General features: G+C 45.2%; 1 pseudogene; it reads right to left on the minus strand.

The window, feature by feature from the left end:
- The window catches only part of LOC141271434 (uncharacterized), a 129,733-nt pseudogene that overhangs the window by 51,718 nt on the left and 57,559 nt on the right, over window positions 1–20,456 (minus strand).

The following is a 20,456-nucleotide window of genomic DNA, read 5'->3' on the forward strand; positions in this document are numbered from 1 at the left end:
GACAGCTTTGCACAGTCTTGGTATTCTCTTGATGAGCTTCAAGAGGTAGTCACCGGAAATGGTCTTCCAACAATCTTGAAGGAGTTCCCAGAGATGCTTAGCACTTATTGGCCCTTTTGCCTTCACTCTGCAGTCCAGCTCACCCCAAACCATCTCGATTGGGTTCAGGTCTGGTGACTGTGGAGGCCAGGTCATCTGGCGTAGCACCCCATCACTCTCCCTCTTGGTCAAATAGCCCTTACACAGCCTGGAGGTGTGTTTGGGGTCTTTGTCCTGTTGAAAAATAAATGATGGTCCAACTAAACGCAAACCGGATGGAATAGCATGCCGCTGCAAGATGCTGTGGTAGCCAAGCTGGTTCAGTATGCCTTCAATTGTGAATAAATCCCCAACAGTGTCACCAGCAAAGCACCCCCACACCATCACACCTCCTCCTCCATGCTTCACGGTGGAAACCAGGCATGTAGAGTCCATCCATTCACCTTTTCTGCGTCGCACAAAGACACAGTGGTTGGAACCAAAGATCTCAAATTTGGACTCATCAGACCAAAGCACATATTTCCACTGGTCTAATGTCCATTCCTTGTGTTCCTTAGCCCAAACAAGTCTCTTCTGCTTGTTGCCTGTCCTTAGCAGTGGTTTCCTAGCAGCTATTTTACCATGAAGGCCTGCTGCACAAAGTCTCCTCTTAACAGTTGTTGAAGAGATGTGTCTGCTGCTAGAACTCTGTGTGGCATTGACCTGGTCTCTAATCTGAGCTGCTGTTAACCTGCGATTTCTGAGGCTGGTGACTCGGATAAACTTATCCTCAGAAGCAGGTGACTCTTGGTCTTCCTTTCCTGGGGCGGTCCTCACGTGAGCCAGTTTCTTTGTAGCGCTTGATGGTTTTTGCAACTGCACTTGGGGACACATTCAAAGTTTGCCCAATTTTTCGGACTGACTGACCTTCATTTCTTAAAGTAATGATGGCCACTCGTTTTTCTTTACTTAGCTGCTTTTTTCTTGCCATAATACAAATTCTAACAGTCTATTCAGTAGGACTATCAGCTGTGTATCCACCTGACTTCTGCACAACACAACTGATGGTCCCAACCCCATTTATAAGGCAAGAAATCCCACTTATTAAACCTGACAGGGCACACCTGTGAAGTGAAAACCATTTCCGGTGACTACCTCTTGAAGCTCATCAAGAGAATGCCAAGAGTGTGCAAAGCAGTCATCAAAGCAAAAGGTGGCTACTTTGAAGAACCTAGAATATAACACATATTTTCAGTTGTTTCACACTTTTTTGTTAAGTATATAATTCCACATGTGTTAATTCATAGTTTTGATGCCTTCAGTGTGAATGTACAGTTTTCAAAGTCATGAAAATACAGAAAAATCTTTAAATGAGAAGGTGTGTCCAAACTATTGGTCTGTACTGTATATATTAGATATCTGCACTCGTGTGTCACTATATATATATCCTGAAAGAACTAGTTGGAACTGGTTATAGAAGTGGACTTTCAAATTGTTTACAAGAAGGAGACGAGACAAAGGATTCAACATGACACCTCCCAAGAGAATATCCTGGCGAATGAGGAGAATACCTGAGGGGGACACTTAACCCCATAGGACAACATAATGAGACTTATCTATACCATGGGCCAGAGACTACTGTGATTGCTCAATTGCCTCAGGGCGACACCCTATTGGGACCTTCATTTATACTGAATAGATATATATGTTATGCTGGAATAATAAACACATCTTTCCTGCACCATTTCTCTTCAAGAGAAGTTCAGTATCTGACTCTGTCTGTCCGATATCAAAGCTTCACGTATACACTTGAATAAGTTAATTTGGCAAGGGATAAGCAAAGGGTTGGGGTCCTTTGAACCTCACTTCCACAATACCACGGCTGTGGAGTCGGTAAGCCAAACCTCCGACTCCTCAGTTTCCATGACACTGACTCCACGACTCCGACTCTCTCATACATGGCTCATGTTTAAGTGATAAATTTACTGCAGCACAGATTAATCTCAGTTAAAAGTCTAGACCCTTATATCAGGAATAGGACAGACATTTATAGGACATTTTATAACTTTCCCAAATTCTTATGAAAAAAATATTCCCCACAAACTACATTGAACTACTGTACCCAATTTATTATATATTTTAAGAGTTGGAGTCGGTCCATTTTATACCGACTCCGAATCCGACTCCACCAAAATGGACACCGACTCCACAGCCCTGATAGATACATAAATACTGTATCCGTGATATATATAATTAGTGCCTTACTTGTGTTGATTACTGTACATGTATTGATCTAATAAATAAATGAAAAAATTACATGGCTCCCCCCCCCATCATTTTTGATTACCAGCAAAGGTAAAGCAGACAGCTGTGAGCAGATATTATCTGGCTGGGAAGGTCCATGGTTATTGGGCCCTTCCCCCACCAGCCCGCAGTCACCCTAGTAATGGCACATCACATTAGATGCGCTAATTCTGGCACTTCACCTTCACTCTTCCCCATTGCGGTGGCAATTAGGGTAATGGTAATGGGGTAGTTGGGGTTGATGTCAGCTGTCAATTGTCCAAAGTCATTGCTGGCATCAAGCCCTGGTCTTAGTAATGGAGAGGTGTCTATCTGACACCTCCATTACTAACCCAGTAAGAAAAAAAAAACACACACAAAAATATTTAAATAAACACTTCCCCACACAGTTCATTAATCTATTATAGAAAAAAGTTCTCACGCAGGTCCAACACTTCCCACAATATTTCCTGAATCCGGCCACGTTGCATATAGTGAGACCCAGTGACTGTTAAGAACACTAACATTACTAACATCACCGCCCTTCACAGTCGCCAGTCGCAATTCTGATGAACGGTGACGTCAGTAACATTACTGCTCTTCAGTCGCCGGGTCTCGCAGAGCACAGCGTAAGCCGCATTCGGGGAACGTTGTGGGAGTGCTGGACTACGTCGGATTTGATGGACTACATCAGATCTGCGCGGGAACATTTTTTATAGTAAATTGGTGAACGAGAGACAATCTTGCTTTTGTCGCTCTCTTTTTATGTTTTTTCAGGTTTCCATTTGTGGACAAAGTCGGATTCCTTGAACTGCACCGCGTGTAGAATTATTAGGGCAAATGCGTATTTTGATCACTTTGATACTTTTTATACATGTTGTCCTACTCCAAGCTGCATAGGCTTGAGAGCCAACTACCAATTAAGTAAATCTGGTGATGTGCATCTCTGTAATGAGGAGGGGTGTTGACTAATCACATCAACACCCTATATAAGGTGTGCTTAATTATTAGGCAACTTCCTTTCCTTTGGCAAAATGGGTCAGAAGAGAGTTTTGACGGGCTCTGAAAAGTCCAAAATTGTGAGATGTCTTGCAAAGGGATGCAGCAGTCTTGAAATTTCCAAACTTTTGAAACGTGATCACCGAACAATCAAGCGTTTCATGGCAAATAGCCAACAGGGTCACAAGAAGCGTGTTGGCCAAAAAAGGCGCAAAATAACTGTCCATGAATTGAGGAAAATGAAGCGTGAAGCTGCCAAGATGCCATTCGCCACCAGTTTTGCCATATTTCAGAGCTGCAACGTTACTGGAGTATCAAAAAGCACAAGGTGTGCGATATTCAGGGACATGGCCAAAGTAAGGAAGGCTGAAAAACGACCACCTTTGATCAAGAAACATAAGATAAAACGTCAAGAATGGGCCAAGAAATATCTTAAGACTGATTTTTCAAAGGTTTTATGGACTGATGAAATGAGAGTGGCTCTTGATGGGTCAGATGGATGGGCCAGAGGCTGGATCAGTAAAGGGCAGAGAGCTCCACTCCGACTCAGACGCCAGCAAGGTGGAGGTGGGGTACTGGTATGGGCTGGTATCATCAAAGATGAACTTGTGGGACCTTTTCGGGTTGAGGATGGAGTGAAGCTCAACTCCCAGACCTACTGCCAGTTTCTGGAAGACAACTTCTTCAAGCAGTGGTACAGGAAGAAGTCAGTATCGTTCAAGAAAAACATGATTTTCATGCAGGACAATGCTCCATCACATGCATCCAACCACTCCACAGCGTGGCTGGCCAGTAAAGGTCTAAAAGAAGAAAAAATAATGACATGGCCCCCTTGTTCACCTGATCTGAACCCCATAGAGAACCTGTGGTCCATCATAAAATGTGAACTCTACAGGGAGGGAAAACAGTACACCTCTTGGAACAGTGTCTGGGAGGCTGTGGTGACTGCTGCACGCAATGTTGATCGAAAACAGATCAAGCAACTGACAGAATCCATGGATGGAAGGCTGTTGAGTGTCATCATAAAGGTGGCTATATTGATCACTAATTTTTTTGGTTTTTGTTTTTGCATGTCAGAAATGTTTATTTCTAAATTTTGTGCCCTGATATTGGTTTACCTGGTGAAAATAAACAAGTGAGATGGGATTATATTTGGTTTTTATTAAGTTGCCTAATAATTCTGCACAGTAATAGTTACCTGCACAAACAGATATCCTCCTAAAATAGCCAAATCTAAAAAAAAAACACTCCAACTTCCAAAAATATTAAGCTTGGATATTTGAGTCTTTTCGGTTGATTGAGAACATAGTTGTTGATCAATAATAAAAATAATCCTCTAAAATACAACTTTCCTAATAATTCTGCACACAGTATATGTTGGATCTGCGTGGGGTTTTTTTTTTTCATTGGTGAACTTTGGGGAGTGTTTTTTTTTAATAAAGTATTTTTGTGTGTTTTTTTCTTCTTTTTATTACTGGGTTAGTAATGGGGGTGTCTGATAGATACCTCTTTATTACTAACACCAGGGCTTAAAGGAATCTGTCACCACTTTGGAGTTATCAGACCTCTAATATGGGCATACAGGGTATAGAAAAGTAAGTCTATACATACAGTACAGACCAAAAGTTTGGACACACCTTCTCATTTAAAGATTTTTCTGTATTTTCATGACTTTGAAAATTGTACATTCACACTGAAGGCATCAAAACTATGAATTAACACATGTGGAATTATATACTTAACAAAAAAGTGTGAAACAACTGAAAATATGTCTTATATTCTAGGTTCTTCAAAGTAGCCACCTTTTGCTTTGATGACTGCTTTGCACACTCTTGGCATTCTCTTGATGAGCTTCAAGAGGTAGTCACCGGAAATGGTTTTCACTTCACAGGTGTGCCCTGTCAGGTTTAATAAGTGGGATTTCTTGCCTTATAAATGGGGTTGGGACCATCAGTTGTGTTGTGCAGAAGTCAAGTGGATACACAGCTGATAGTCCTACTGAATAGACTGTTAGAATTTGTATTATGGAAAGAAAAAAGCAGCTAAGTAAAGAAAAACAAGTGGCCATTATTACTTTAAGAAATGAAGGTCAGTCAGTGCGAAAAATTGGGAAAACTTTGAAAGTGTCCCCAAGTGCAGTTGCAAAAACCATCAAGCGCTACAAAGAAACTGGCTCACATGAGGACCGCCCCAGGAAAGGAAGACCAAGAGTCACCTCTGCTTCTGAGGATAAGTTTATCCGAGTCACCAGCCTCAGAAATTGCAGGTTAACAGCAGCTCAGATTAGAGACCAGGTCAATGCCACACAGAGTTCTAGCAGCAGACACATCTCTTCAACAACTGTTAAGAGGAGACTTTGTGCAGCAGGCCTTAATGGTAAAATAGCTGCTAGGAAACCACTTCTAAGGACAGGCAACAAGCAGAAGAGACTTGTTTGGGCTAAAGAACACAAGGAATGGACATTAGACCAGTGGAAATCTGTGCTTTGGTCTGATGAGTCCAAATTTGAGATCTTTGGTTCCAACCACTGTGTCTTTGTGCGACGCAGAAAAGGTGAACGGATGGACTGTACATGCCTGGTTCCCACCGTGAAGCATGAAGGAGGTGTGATGGTGTGGGGGTGCTTTGCTGGTGACACTGTTGGGGATTTATTCAAAATTGAAGGCATACTGAACCAGCGTGGCTACCACAGCATCTTCCAGCGGCATGCTATTCCATCCGGTTTGCGTTTAGTTGGACCATCATTTATTTTTCAACAGGACAATGACCCCAAACACACCTCCAGGTTGTGTAAGGGCTATTTGACCAAGAAGGAGAGTGATGGGGTGCTACGCCAGATGACCTGGCCTCCACAGTCACCAGACCTGAACCCAATCGAGATGGTTTGGGGTGAGCTGGACCGCAGAGTGAAGGCAAAAGGGCCAACAAGTGCTAAGCATCTCTGGGAACTCCTTCAAGATTGTTGGAAGACCATTTCCGGTGACTACCTCTTGAAGCTCATCAAGAGACTGCCAAGAGTGTACAAAGCAGTCATAAAAGCAGATGGGCGAGGATAGCTTGGCGGGGGGACGCCAAGCCTGTGAAAAACCAAGGAGATAAAACGACATTTCTCTGCACTCAGACCTCTACCATGGGCCATACAGGTATGTATAGATTTACTGTTCTATACCCTGTATGCCGATAGTAGAGGTCTGATAACTCCAAAGTGGTGACAGATTCCCTTTAAGGTCAGCTGTGTTTTTGAACAATTCACAGCTGACATCAACACCAGCTACCTAGATTGCCAACGCTCCAGGGCAATCGGGAAGAGCCAAGGCAAAATGCCAGAATTGGCGCATCTAAAGTGATTCGCAACTTTTGGGGCGGCAGAGGGCTGGTATTTTAAGGCTGGGAAGGGCCCAATAACCATGGACCTTCCCAGCCTGATAATATCAGCTCACAGCTTTACCTTTGCTGATTACCAAAAATAGGGGGGACACCATGTATTTTTTTTCATTTATTTATTAGGTTAATACATGTACAGTAAGCTATACACACAAGGCATTAATTATATCTCTCACAGATATCTATCTATCCCATATATATCTATCATCGATTTACCTCATATCTATCTCTGCACATCTTTAACACATAAAAATCTTTTAATTTCTATCCCCATACGAGGTAAACGGATGTCACACTGTATGTCATCCATGTGCACGTGTGCGGTATATTGTGTCAATCCATACTGTCGGAAAAAAACGGATATGTCTATGTGTGGGTCACATGGACATGTGCGCAGCCCCATAGATTATAATGGGTGTTTAAGTATCTCCAGGACGTGAAAAACATGACGCTACCTGAAATACAGGGTTTTGGAAAAATGGGGTGATTTCTTTAACAATTAAATGGCTTTGTGGGTTGTTGTTTTTTTTACATCTCTTTATTTGTACTTGTAGGATGCTTGAAATTGGAAGTGAGGAGGAATTTGTGAGGCACAACCATTAAGTAAATTAAAAGTTCTTCATTGTAAAATTTTTAAAACCAATTTATCCATCTAAAACAGGATGCTTGAACTCACTTAATTGGGAGTACAGCCTCCGGCTACCTTGACATCACCCAGGCAGACAGGGTGCAATGGATAGTGGAATGGTTCCCCCCTGTTTCTTAAATGCCACTCTTGTGATTTACAGTGGCATCCAGGAGGTTAAACTGCTGCTATATGTGCTGACCCCAGTTGCAGTGGTTACAATCGGTAGATGGTTGTAGAACACAATCAGCTCACATTGTGTATGGAGTGGGATCAACTCCTGACCCCACACCAGATATCTAGTGCCTATAACTGCCCTGTATAAAAGGCAACTGTCAACAAAGGGTTAAGAATATGTTTGGTGTATACAAAACATTTCCCACATTCAGAACATGAATCTAGCTTTCCCCCTTGTGTGAGTGTTTAGGGTCAACAAAAATGGTTCTCCAAGTAAAAATATTCTACTCACACAAGGGATTTGTTCCTCATGTGACTTTTCTGATGTATAATGAGATCTATTTTAGACCTCAAACATTTCCCACATTCTGGACATAAAAATGACTTTTCTACCATGTGAGTTCTCTGATGTGCAAGAAACTGTAATTTAACGTTGTAACTTTTACTGCATTGTGAACATGAATATAGTTTTTCCCCTGTGTGACTTCTCTGATGTGTAACAAGATGTGATTTCTGGTTAAAGCATTTCCCACATTCTGAGCATGAATATGGCTTTTCCCCGGTGTGAATTCTCTCATGCACATCAAGATGAAATTTGTTTCTATAACTTTTGCCACAGTGTGAACAGGGATATGGCTTCTCTCCTGTGTGAATTCGCTGATGTATAACCAGACTTGATTTATTGTTAAAACATTTCCCACATTCTGAACATACAAATGGCTTCTCCCCTGTGTGAGTTCTCTGATGTGCAGAAAGGTCTGATCTCTGACTAAAGCATTTCCCACATTCAGAACATGAAAATGGCTTCTCTCCTGTGTGAATTCTCTCATGTCTAATAAGACTTGATTTCTGATTAAAACATGTTCCACATTCCGAACATGAAAATGGCTTTCCCTGTGCATGACGTTTCTCATGTATAACAAGACTCGATTCTTTAGTAAAACATTTCTCACATTCGGAACATGAAAATGGCTTCTCCCCTGTGTGAATTCTCTGATGTATAACAAGATTTAGCTTATGGTTAAAACATTTCCCACATTTTGAACATGAAAACTTCTTCTCCCCTATGTGAATTCTCTGATGTGCAACAAGTTTTGAACTATATGTAAAACATTTTCCACATTCAGAACATGAATATGGAGTTTCCCCTGTGTGAGTTTTTTGATGGTCAACAAGATTTGATTTTCGAGTGTAACATCTCCCACATTCTGAACATGAAAATGGTTTCTCCACTGTGTGAACTCTTTGATATTTAACACTCCTGTTATTTTTATTCAGGTTATGAGTCGCTGATGAATCAAAATATAGGACCTGTTCAAAGGGATCAAATGATAGATCTTTGCTGAGAAGGGCTGGTTGAGTATCTTGGATAACAACATGCCCTTCATATGTATTTTGAGTGATACCATGATCATCTGCTTTGAAATCTGTAAACATCCTGTGTCTTTGTGAGCTTCTCTTGCAGTCACCTGCAAAGAAAAAAATTAAGTTTTAATTTTTAATAAGTTTATTATTATAATGACGTTATAAAACATTTCTATATTAACATTTCCATAGAAAGTGCATGGCATGCAGCAAAATTGAATAATCAAGTGAATAAAAATTGTACTTAAAATAGCATGACATAAACACTAATTATCAGCCAAGTGTGCACGTGTTAACTGCTGATAGATGGCTCGGCTTTCACATTACCTGCATCAGTCTAATTCTTCTTTTTCCTATCTTTTGTCAGGAGGTAGTTGGGATACCTCCATTCACATTAGATGGTCAGGCTGTCCAGTCTAAATTCGTGGCTGCCATAAATAATATAGGGGCATTTGGGGGATATTAAGGAATGTGCAGCAGTGTCTAACATGGGGCAGGGTGCTTAAATGGTTTCTTTCTGATTTGTTTTAAATTATGAGTAGAGATGAACAAACCCGAACACTGGTGCTGAACTCCGAACACGGACTTCTGCTAGAAGTCCATTTTACCGTTCGTTAATGTCCGGAGTTAGAAAGAGATTTTTTTTCTAGCTCCAAAGTTCAGATACAGTTCTGGTACCCAATCTGATCTTTGGACTAAAGTTCGGTGTCGTACCAGAACCCAAACTTCCATGGGTCCGCTCATCCCTAATTATGAGATGAGTAAAGTTCCTAAAATTTGTTTTGGGTCCAATTCACAAGAAAAGGATAAAAAATTCAATTAGGATCAAATCAATTAACTGCAAAACAGAACTGCTCCAAAACCTCTAATTGCTCTAAAAAGACACGTATGACACTCTGAGGTTTCATAGGACTGTATCCAACAAATTCCAAGCCCTTTAAGCAAAGATAGCCTTCGTAATGTCAAAGTGACATCAAAATGCTGTTTTAGACTGGTGTGGAAAAATGCTGTAAAAATAAGAATGCCTTAAAAAATATGTTAATAATTTATTTTATCACTTAAGATGCAAAATGAATAAACCAAAGACATATTTAAATCGCATTTGTGTGATACCATACATATTTGTTAAGATCGCCCTCTGCCTTCAAAACAACATTAGTTCTTCTCAGTACACTTGCAAGCAGTTTTTGAAGAAACTTGGCAGGGAGATTGTTCCAAACATGTTGGAGAACTAACCTCAGATCTTCTGTGTATGAGGCTTGTGCAAATCCTTATACTTCTTGATGTAATCCCAGACAGACATGATGATGGTGAGATCATTGCTCTGTGGGGCCGTATCATCATTTCCAAGACTCCTTGTTCATCTTTATGCTGAAGATAGTTCTTAATGACATTGGCTGTTTGTTTGAGATCGTTGTCTTGTAAAATAAATTTTGAACCAAACAAACACCTCCCTGATGGTATTACATCATGGATAAGTGTCTGCCTGTATTTCTCAGCATGGAGGACACCAGTAATCTTGAGAAATCTCAAAGTCCATTTGCTGAAATGCAGTTTCAACTTGCAAGGAACCTCCATCATGTTGTACTGTTGCCTGAAGACACTCCTTATTGAACCACTAGCCAGTAGTGTTGAGCGAACATGCTCGACACTGCTCGGTACTCGCCCGAGCATCACGCTACTCGGGATGTTCGGAGAGCACCGAGCATTTCCGGGTTACTCAGGCGGGAGCTCGGGTCTCCGCCCTGCATGTTTGGCGCTCTTTACAGAGCCAATGAACATGCAGGGATTGCCAGCCAGTCACTGTAATGCCGCAGCCATGTTGTTTGTGGGCATTACAGTAATTGGCTGGCCGCACAGCGTCACCTCGAGTATTTAAAACCGGGCGCCGCCATCTTGGACACAGTCGCTCTGGATCAGACAGTGTAGGGACAGCGCTGCTGAATTAGGGAGAGATATATCCTGCAAAATAGTTAGTGTAGGGTCTGTAAAGGCTGCCAGATCAAACAAACAGTCCTTCTCAGGACTAATATCCATCCCAGGTATATCAGGCAGGCAGGCAGGCTGTATAGGAGACGCAGTGGTTATACCAGCAAACGCTGCATTACAGTCCTGTGTGCTGCTCCTGTTGCTGAAATTGCTGGACTTAGCCCCAGGTCCCGGGGGCCAGGAAAAATCCTTTTTTTTATCTAAATCCTCTTTTTTTTCCCCTCCTTCACAATGTACAAATACCCATCTTATTAACCTTTTGGTGCCCCCCCCACCAAAAAAAAAAAAAAGTGTGCCTCTGATTTTTCAGACACAAATATATCTGTTGAAAATAGTCTGGTGTAGGCCAGAGAAATAGAAGTGTGGTTTTGCAGTTCTATGGGCCATTTGTATCTAAAAAAAACAGTTTGAGTGTGTCGCTCACTGTTCAGCCGCAAATATATATATATTTTAAAAAGCCTGGTATACACCAGTAAATTATTACTGTGGTTTTGATGTTCCACGGTAAAACATCTCTATTATCCTGTTTTTGGCATTTTTTGCTGTATAAAAATAATAATAGTGTCTCCCTGATTTTTCAGACACAAATATATCTGTTGAAAATAGTCTGGTGTAGGCCAGAGAGACAGAAGTGTGCTTTTGCTGTTCCACGGTAAAAAATCTCTATTATCCTGCTTTTTGCATTTTTTGCTGTAAAAAAAAAAAAAAATAGTGTCTCCCTGATTTTTCAGACACAAATATATCTGTTGACAATAGTTTGGTGTAGGCCAGAGAGACAGAAGTGTGCTTTTGCTGTTCCACGGTAAAAAATCTCTATTATCCTGCTTTTTGCATTTTTTGCTGTAAAAAAAAAAAAAAAAAAATAGTGTCTCCCTGATTTTTCAGACACAAATATATCTGTTGAAAATAGTCTGGTGTAGGCCCGAGAAATACAAGTGTGGTTTTGCAGTTCCACGGTACAAACCTCTGTATTATCCACTTTTGGGCCATTTGTATCTAAAAAAAACAGTTTGAGTGTGTCGCTCACTGTTCAGCCGCAAATATATATATATTTTAAAAAGCCTGGTATACACCAGTAAATTATAACTGTGGTTTTGCTGTTCCACGGTAAAAAATCTCAATTATTCAGGTTTTGGTAGTTTTTTTCCGTAAAGAAAAACAGTAGTGTCTCCTGACTGTTGTGACACAAAAATATATCGGTTGAAAATAGTCTTGTGTAGGCCCGACATCCCAGTGTGGTTTCGCAGTTCCACGGGTCAAATCGCTGCACTATTCAGTTTTGGGCCTTTGGTATCTAAAAAAAAAGCAGTTTGAGTGTGTCGCTCACTGTTCAGCCGCAAATATCTCTATTTAAAAAAGTGTGGTATACCCCAGTAAACAATAACTGTGGTTTTCCTCTTCCACAGTTCTAATCTACTCTTTATTACCCTTTTTCCATTGATAGTGCAAGTGTAAGCTATTTTACTTGATTTACAATGGGCAAGGCGCGTGGCAAGGGACGTGGAAGTGGACGTTCTGGTGATGGTTCGTGCAGAGGACGGGGCCGTGGCCAAGGTGAAAATGTGCCACAACCAACAGCCACATCTTCTCGCTCCCACTTCTTGACCGAATTACTAGGGAAGCACAGAACAACACCAGTATTGAAAACTGATCAGTGTGAACAGGTTATTAATTGGATAGCAGATAATACTTCCAGTTACCTGGGCACCACCACCTCCGGTCTGTCTTCCACACGGTCAACTCTTAGTAGCCGTGAGTCTCGACCGCATACTCCTCCTCACCCTGATGCTCCTTCCTCCCACCATGCCGAGTGTCATCAGACAGCAAGTGATCCCACACTTGGACACTCTGAAGAGCTGTTCACTGGTCCATTTCTATATTTGGGCCCCTCGCCTGATACGCTTGAAGTGGTGGAAGAGGAGATCCCATGTTGCGATGCCCAAATATTTGAACAGCCACGGCCAGAGGAAGTCGACGTTGGCAATCTGTCACAAGAGGTGGACGATAACGAGACACAATTGCCAGGAAGTGAGGAGGAGGATCGTGGTGCGCAAGTGGAAGAGGAGGAGGTGGTGGATGATCTAGTAACTGACCCAACGTGGAAGGAGGACATGCAGAGTGAGGCCAGCAGCACACAGGGGGAGGGAGGCAGAGTACCCCAACAGGCAGGAAGAAGCAGTGTGGTGGCCGCAGACAGAAGGCAGGCAACCGTTCCCCGTAACACCAACACAAGGGACGTTGCCAGTACAAGCGGTAGGTCTTCCAGAGTTTGGAATTTTTTTTAAAGACTCTGCTGATAACCCCAAAAAGGCCATATGTTCCACCTGCCATGTCAGCATCAGCAGGGGTGACAAAACTACCAGCCTGACCACCACCAGCATGATCAGGCACATGACAGCAAAGCACCCGACTTTGTGGGGCGAAACCCAGGGTCCACGACCAGTGTCAGCGGGTGTCACCACTGCTTCTTCCACTGTTGTGCGTGCAATAGAACCCCCTGTTGTGTGTGCAAGGCAATCCCCTGTCCATACTGCATGTAAAGATGCCCCCTCCTCTCAGTCTTCACTGGTTATGGCAGTTTCTCAAGAAACAGCATCAACGTCCACGTCCCACCGCAGCATTCAATTGTCCATATCCCAGACCTTTGAACGAAAGCGGAAATTCGCAGCTAATGCCCCACAGGCCACAGTCCTAAATTCGCACATTTCACGACTGCTTGCATTGGAAATGCTGCCTTTTAGGCTGGTGGAGACGGAATCCTTCCGCAATCTTATGGCGGTGGCCGTCCCTCGGTACTCGGTCCCCAGCCGACACTATTTTGCCCGGTGTGCCATCCCCGCACTACACAAGCACGTGTCCCAAAGCATCTGCCGTGCCCTCAACAACGCAGTTACTGGGAGAGTCCACCTGACAACGGACACGTGGACAAGTGCTTGTGGCCAGGGACGGTACATCTCTCTGAAGGCACACTGGGTAAACATAGTGGAAGCCGGGACCCAGTCGGACCTTGGGATGGAACACATCCTCCCCACACCGAGGATTGCGGGCCCTATGTCAGTCAGAGTTGCCCCCACAGTGTACAGCTCCTGCGCATCCTCCTCCTCCTCCTCATGTTCAGCCTTCATCTCAGATATCACCACATCAGTTACAAGCTGGAAGCATTGCAGTACTGCCTCCGCCAAGTGGCAAGAGGCTGTGCTGAAACTCATAAGCTTAGGTGATAAACCTCACACTGCTTGTGAGTTGTGGATAGCTGTGAAAGAGCAGGCAGATCTGTGGCTGAGACCGCTGAACCTACATCCCGGCATGGTCGTGTGTGACAATGGCCGTAACCTGGTGGCAGCTCTGAGGCGAGGTGAGATCACACACGTACCATGCCTGGCTCATGTGCTTAACCTCGTGGTTCAGCGGTTTCTTAAATCGTACCCCGAGTTGCCAGATCTGCTTGTGAAAGTACGCCGCCTGTCAGCTCATTTTCGCAAGTTGGCTACAGCTTCCGCCGCCCTTGCTGTGTTGCAGCAGCGTTTGCAGCTTCCGGCACACCGACTGGTGTGTGATGTCCCCACATGTTGGAACTCTACCCTCCACATGTTGCAAAGGATTTGTGAGCAGAAGAGAGCAGTTGTGGAGTACCAGCTGCAACAAGGCCGTCGATATTCAGGTCAGACTCCACACATAAGACCTCAGGAGTGGACCTGGATGTCTGACATATGTACCATCCTGACAAACTTTGAGGAGGCCACCAAGATGGTGAGTGGCGATGACGCCATCATTAGTGTCAGCATCCCACTTGTCTGTCTTTTGCATCGCTCTCTGCAGAGAATTAAAGAGGAGGCATTGCAGCCAGAGTATGATGAGATGGATCAAGAAGCCGTAGCGGGCGATTACACACAGCCCAGCCTCATCTCATCCCAACGTGCATTGGGGGACAATGAGGGAGAGGAGGAGGAGGAGGAGGAAGAACAGGAGCTGCTATCATGCGTTGTAGACGGTAGTACCTGTACAAGTGTCATACCGTCGGTTCAGCGTGGGTGGCCTGGGGACAGGGGGGAGGAGGAAGAGGAGGAGGAGAGCATGGTCAGTCGTCATCTTGGTGAGGACACGGAAATCTTGCCCGTTACCAGTCTGGCACGCATGGCTGACTTTATGTTACGCTGCCTTAACCGTGACCCTCGCGTTGTCAAAATGTTGGGTGACAGTAATTACTGGTTGGTGACACTTGTAGACCCCCGCTACAAGGAGAACTTTCACTCTCTTATTCCTGAGGTGGAGAGGTCTACAAAAATGGGGCAATACCAGAAGGCCCTTGCTGCAGAACTCTTAAAAAAATTCCCATCTGAACACGCTAGCGGCAGAGGTCACAGTTCGTTGCCCAACCAAGGCGTACAGGCGAGAGAGATGCAACTCCAATCCAGCAGAGGCAGGGGAACACTGTCAACGTTCTGGGACAGTTTTCTGACACCCGCCCAGCTTACAGGCCCTGAGGCGCGTGGTACTCTCACAAGGAGTGGAAAGTTTCAAAAGATGGTGAGGGAGTACCTTGCCGATCGTACCAGCGTCCTCCGTGATTCCTCTGTGCCTTTTAATTATTGGGTATCCAAGCTGGACACTTGGAATGAACTCGCTCTGTACGCCTTTGAGGTCCTGGCCTGCCCTGCCGCTAGCGTGTTATCGGAGCGTGTTTTTAGTGCCGCTGGGGGAATTATAACTGATAAGCGCACTCGCCTGTCAACTGACAATGCTGACAAGCTGACCCTTATCAAAATGAACAAGGGCTGGATTGGGCCAGACTTCTCATCACCACCAAATGACAGCAGAGTAACATAAAGTCAAATCCACTGTGCTATTTCGGGAGGTGTATTCACATGCACCGCTTCACACCCACACATGGGTATACGCTTCCTCGTTTCGGCTGTTTAATCTTCTTCTCCTTATCCTCAGCCTCCACCACCACTATACCACCAGGGTGCCAGCATTGCAAGTTCCTCCGTCCTAATTTTTGGCAGCTTTTGCTGGGAAAGCATAAGCAAATACCATGGGACACCCACTCCCCAATAATGGGACTTATGTTTGTAATATGCTGTACTGCATGGCTCTTGTAAGGGGCATTGCAAGTTGCTCCGTCCTAATTTTTGGCAGCTTTTGCTGGGAAAGCATAAGCAAATACTATGGGAGACCCACTCCCCAATAATGGGACTTATGTTTGTAATATGCTGTACTGCATGGCTCTTGTAAGGGGCATTGCAAGTTGCTCCGTCCTAATTTTTGGCAGCTTTTGCTGGGAAAGCATAAGCAAATACTATGGGAGACCCACTTCCCAATAATGGGACTTATGTTTGTAATATGCTGTACTGCATGTGACGCGCCCCCTGGGCCGTGTGTACACGTGTGTGGGATACCCGGTGCCGGGTCTCTGGGGTCTGTAGTCTCCGTGGCGGTGACCCGGTCCCGTGGCTCAGGCTGGTCAAACCAGTGGCAGTCTTTCTTAGGTTTTGAGGTTAATTGTCCGACTGCGCCACCCGTGGATTGCGGTCAGGGAGTACCACCGCTGCGAGGCAGACCGCTGAGGCTGGTGTTGTGTGCGCAGCATAGAATGGGATAACTCCCCTCGGGAGGAGTATAGCCTCAGGGCAGTGAGTGTGGATGATGGGGGTGATGGTGCACGAGCGCAGCAGGAACGACTCAGAGTCTTTGCAGTGCAGTTCAGGGTCTTTACTGATGATTATAAGGTAGACCCTCCCAGGAGTACTGGCTAGCATAAGAGGCCTGGTCAGTCTGTGAGCAAGCAGGAGTTCCCCTGGCCAGGTGGAGTTGTAGGCCTCCCCGTCTGTCTGCACTCTTCCTGGCTACCTTGCTGTAAGCGGGTAGAAGTAGCCCACGTCCCTGAGTGTACCGTGTAGTGCTCACCCGTATGGCTGGTGACTTGGGGCCTTCTGTTAGCCTCCGCTCCACGACGGCGGTGCTGGTCCCTTGCTTGTGACTGAACCTCCGGGCTTCTATGGCCAGAGGACCTGAAATCCCCTGCCGGCTGGTTTCTGCTGCTGGATATATAAGTCCTCACAGCTTCGGACTCCTGTGTCCGGTTCCTATTGTCTTCTGCCAGGGCAAGCTCTGCTCAGCTTCCAGCCCCTCGTCTTTAGCTCCTAGCTCCTACAGAGCTCCTTGCTATTACTTTCCCTTGCTCTCACTCTGACTCTGACTGTTCTCTGACTCACTCAACCCCACCCCAGATCCAGTTTATAAGGGCAGAATTCTCCCCTCCCAGGACTGGGGCAGGAGGATGTTGCATGTTTAAGGGATCCTGACCAGGAAACCTCCCACTTGCTCTCCGACATAATCTCTATTACTGTGGTGACCAGACCCCTGGGGTGCCACACATGGCTCTTGTAAGGGGCATTGCAGTACCTCATAATTTTCGGAAAGCATTCCATTCACTGCTTAGGCGAACAGTGCACAGGAGACCCAGTTGCTATAAATGGAAAAAAAGGTTTAGTTAATGCCCTCTGACCTCCATGTCATTTCCAAGGGGCATTGGAGTGCCTCGAAATTTTTGGTAGGCATTGCACTCACTGTATGCCCTATAACTGTGTAGCTGAACCGCTCCTTTTGTTACAGAAACATATCCTACAAGACTTATCTGGTTGACTGGCCTGATATTGATGTGAATGGTCCCTGTTCCTCCTGCTCTTTCTCCTTTGCCACTACCTCATCCATCATTTATCACCTGAAGCTTTGCTTTAAAGGGAGTCATAGAACTTGGATAGTAGCAGGAAAACATCCAGCAATCCTCGGAGGAGGTAGGATATGCGCCAAAACGCTGACCTCCTCAGGCCTAGCCGCTTCTACATACATGCGCTTGCATTACAACAAAACAAAGCAGATGCTAACTTCTATCATCCTCATCATGCTCCTCACCTTGGCACTCTCAACTCCCCTGATGGAGAAGCCAGGGCCCACCGGAAGAGTCTGATAGTCCGGTGGGCTCGGCCAATGCTGCCCTAAAGCAGGCCAGGCTAAGAAAAGTGTGGGAAAGGTTACCGGTACAAATAGGGGTGGCTGGGGACCGAGTATGGACACCCGGCCACCCCCTGGAGGCTGGGGAGCAAGCGGGGACACCCGGCCACCAGGCGGCTGGGGACTGAGTATGGATACCAGGCCGCCGACACAGCCATGGAATGGTGGCCAGATTCCGCCTCCACATGCCTAAAAGGCCCAATTTAAAGTGCAAGCAAGCAAGCAGTATGGTATTGCAGCCTGGGGGTGGGTGGGTGGCAGGCTGCATACTTGCGCTTGCATTGCAAGGAATGGGAGAGGTACAATTGAACACTGCCCTGGGACAAGGACTTGAATGGGGATAGTTGTAAGTTTGCAATGACAGGTGCAAGGTGGGAGGCATCTTCGCATGTACCATGAACAGGGGTTTGGCATGCACACACTACAGCGGAATAGGCTCTCCTTCCCACTAAATGCACTGGGGAGGGCACAGGTAATGTTTTGGTATACGCGCTTAATCTTATGTATAAGGCACACCAGGACAAATAGGGGCGGCTGGGGACTGAGTATGGATACCTCGCTCCCGAAGCAGCCATGAGGTAGTGGCCAGCTTCGGCCTCCTCTAAACTAAAAGGCCCCATTTCAAGTGCAAGCTAGCAGTATGAATTGCAGTCTGGGGGTGGGTGGGTGGCAGGCTGCACACTTACACTTGCATTAAAAGAAAACATAGCAGATGCTAACTTCTGTCATCATCATCATGCTCCTCACCTTGGCACTCTCAACTCCACCGATGGAGAAGTCAGGGCCCACCGGAGGAGTCTGGTTCTCTGGTGGGCTCGTCCAATGCTGCCTAAAGCAGGCCGGGCTAAGAAAAGTGTGTGGGGGATGTTCCAAGGAGAAATGGGGGCGGCTGGGGACCGTTTATGGACACCCGACTGCCCCCAGGCGGCTGGGGACCGTGTGGACACTCGGCCGTGGGGCGGCTGGGGATTGAGCATGGACACCCGGCCGCCGGGCGGCTGGGGACTGAGTATGGATTCCAGGCCGCCAACACAGCCATGACGTGGTGGCCAGATTCCGCCTCCACATGCCTAAAAGACCCAATTTCAAGTTCAAGCAAGCAAGCAGTATGGTATTGCAGCCTGGGGGAGGGTGGGTGGCAGGCTGCATACTTGCGCTTGTATTGCAAGGAATGGGGGAGGTACAATTGAACACTGCCCTGGGACTAGAACTTGCATGGGGATAGTTGCAAGTCTGCATCTTCTGATGCGGCAAGGATCACTTATGATGGGCACACTTTTAGACAGTGACCTGGGAGTCAGAGATGCTTCCAGCGGTCTTCCCCATGCTGTTCCCATGTCTTTTCAGCACTTTATGCATGTGTCACACAGCACATGGCCAGATAAGGTTGTAAAATGTTAAAATGACATTTCCCGGTGAATGCATTTGTCATAGTTGAAAGCAATACAAAAGTGCAAAAACGCATAAAAAATGCTACTTGTGAACATAGCCGAAGGTGTGGAGGAGTATTTTTGGTTTTGGTCATTTATTTTAACTTACACACAAGTCTTTTCCCTGGAAAGGATGTTCCTTAACATATTTCACAGGAAAAAAGTTTCACTTTCGTTTTATTGTGAGCCTGTAAAAGTGGCTTAATACCTCTGACCACGTTGTTGACAGCAGTGACCTGGGGGTCAGAAATGCTTCCTGGGGCGATCCCCATGCTGTCCCCATGTCATTTGAGCACTGTCACTATCGTTTTGGGCACTTGTTAGGCTTTTAAAAGACTGCCGGGGGTGCCACCGCAAAAACGCTCGAGTCTCCCATAGACTAACATTGGGCTCGTTGCTCGGGTCGAGCACCAGAGTATCACGGCGAGCTCGGCCCGAGCTTCGAGCACCCGAGCATTTTAGTGCTCGCTCAACACTACTAGCCAGCCCTTCAGTGACCAAACTGCCTTGTGTTATAGCCAAATATTTCACATTTTGTCTCATCAGTCCAGTGCACCTGCTGCCATTTTTATGCACCAAAGTTCCTATGTTTTTGTACACAGTTGTGTCACTTGGCCTTGTTTCCATATAGAAGATATGGCTTTTGGGTGCAATTATTCCATAAAAACCACTTCTGCCAAGGGGTCTACACACAGCACACTGGTGTAGTTGGATAGTTGAATTCCACTGATTGCTGCCATTTCTGAGCTGATGGCACTACTGGAATATTCCTATTTCGAAGGGTGTAATTATGATGTGTCTTTCGTTTGCTACTCTAAGTTTTCTTGGTCGACCACTATGTCTATGGTCCTCAACGTTGTCCATTTCTTGGTGTCCTCAATGTTGAGAAATACAGGTAGATACTTATCCATCATGTAATACCATCAAGGAGGCATCTGATTGGCTCCAAATTTATTTTGCAGCAGGACAATGACCCCAAAACATACAGCCAAGGTCATTAAGAACGATCTTCAGTGTAAGGAAGAACAAGGAGTCCTGGAAGTTATGATATGTCCCCACAGAGACCTGATCTCAACATCATCCAGTCTGTCTGTGATTACATGAAGAGACAGAAGGATTTGCAAATGCAACATCCAAGATTCATGGGCAATTCTCCAAGATGTTTGGAACAG

The sequence above is a fragment of the Phyllobates terribilis genome, unplaced genomic scaffold (genome assembly GCF_046119375.1).
Source record: "Phyllobates terribilis strain yellow unplaced genomic scaffold, ASM4611937v1 Scaffold_5__5_contigs__length_657084704, whole genome shotgun sequence".
Taxonomy (NCBI): Eukaryota; Metazoa; Chordata; class Amphibia; order Anura; family Dendrobatidae; genus Phyllobates; species Phyllobates terribilis.